Source organism: Scyliorhinus canicula, chromosome 12 (genome assembly GCF_902713615.1).
Source record: "Scyliorhinus canicula chromosome 12, sScyCan1.1, whole genome shotgun sequence".
Classification (NCBI taxonomy): Eukaryota; Metazoa; Chordata; class Chondrichthyes; order Carcharhiniformes; family Scyliorhinidae; genus Scyliorhinus; species Scyliorhinus canicula.
The window spans coordinates 53,450,838-53,452,365 of record NC_052157.1 but is presented as its reverse complement, the minus strand read 5'-3'; the positions used below and the strand labels follow the sequence as shown (position 1 = coordinate 53,452,365).

Below are 1,528 nucleotides of genomic sequence, written 5' to 3'. Positions count from 1 at the left end.
TGCAGCCGCGCATAAGCTTACACCCCCCACACACATATCTATTGCGCCTGAAAATATGGCACCGATGTGCTGAACCATAACCCTGTCCACCCCAACCCCACAGCCCACCTCCCAGCCACCTCCCACTACTCCCTCAGCCCTGGCAGAAGCCCCCCGGCCAGCCGCACGGCTTTCGGCTAAATATGGCTAAACCGTCTCTCACCGCAGCCGCCACGCCAGGCTCACAACTGTTCAGAGCACACGTGGTCCGTGCCGTCGGGAACTTGCCCCTTCGCAGACGGAGCATCGCGGGTGGGTCCGATACTGATATGCAAACACAGTTGCGACTGCGCGCAGTGTGCGTCTCGATGACGCCAATTTGGAGGGGGTGGTGGAGCATCACGACCCTGTGTCAAACTGCCATCTGCCGTGATTTCTCCGCCGGGAGCCATTCTCTCCCCGATCGCCAATCCCAATTTCGGGCAACGCAGAATCGGGGAGAGAATCCCGTATCAGCCTCCCCGGACAGGCGCCGGAATGTGGCGACTAGGGGCTTTTCACAGTAACTTCATTGAAGCCTACTCGTGACAATAAGCGATTTTCATTTTCATTTCATTTCATTTTCAGAATGGCTCCCGACGGAGAAATCACGGCAGACGGCAGAATCCCGCTCCTTATCTTTTTACATTCATCCTTATTATCTTCACCCCTTTCCCCCTCTGTGATTGTCTGTCTTGTGTGTGTAGGTAGAGGGTGTGCAGTTAAAGTGGTAGTAAGTGGTAGTAAGTTAGCTTGTTGTTACCCAATTGTATTTACTGCATATTACATCACTCATCTGGGGCGGGATTCTCCCCTCCCCGGTGGGGCGGGGGGTCCCGGCGTAGCGGAGTGGCGCCAACCACTTCGGCATCGGGCCTCCCCAAAGGTGCGGAATTCTCGGCACCTTTTAGGGGCCAAACCCTCACATTGAGGGGCTAGGCCCATGCCGGAGCGGTTGGCACCACACCACTGGCACCCAAACCGGCTCCAGCGGCCTTTGACACCCGCCGCCGGCCGAAAGGCCATCGCCGGTTCACGCATGCGCTGGTGCATCAGCTCCCGCTGATGTCACCACCGGCGCATGCGCGCTGGGGGATTCTCTTCCGCCTCCGCCATGGTGGAGACCATGCTGGCGGCGGAAGAAAAAGAGTGCCCCCACAGCACTGGCCCGCCCGCCGATCGGTGGGCCCTGGCGCCGGGCGGCACCCCCCGGAGTCCGATCACCCCCCAGGACCCCGGGGGCCTGCTCGCGCCGCCGATCCCGCCGCCACCAGAGGTGGTTCTGTAGCCACCGAAGTTGGCCATTCCCCGAATACAAAATGTAGGAACGCAAAGCATACAGGATAAAATGGACAATGTTTGCAGCCCCAGCAGGCTGCCCCTAGCAGGTGTGGATTCTGTCTGCTAAGAAAGCAGACAGCACCGAAACGAACATCCCACATACTAATGAGGCAATCACCGGGATAATTAGCATGTTAATGGAATGATTCCAGAGACAATAGACACAATT

General features: G+C 58.0%; 1 protein-coding gene across 1 annotated transcript in view; it reads right to left on the bottom strand.

Moving 5' to 3' along the window:
- The window catches only part of LOC119974244 (von Willebrand factor A domain-containing protein 7-like), a 117,782-nt gene that overhangs the window by 21,668 nt on the left and 94,586 nt on the right, over positions 1-1,528 (bottom strand). The window lies entirely within an intron of this gene.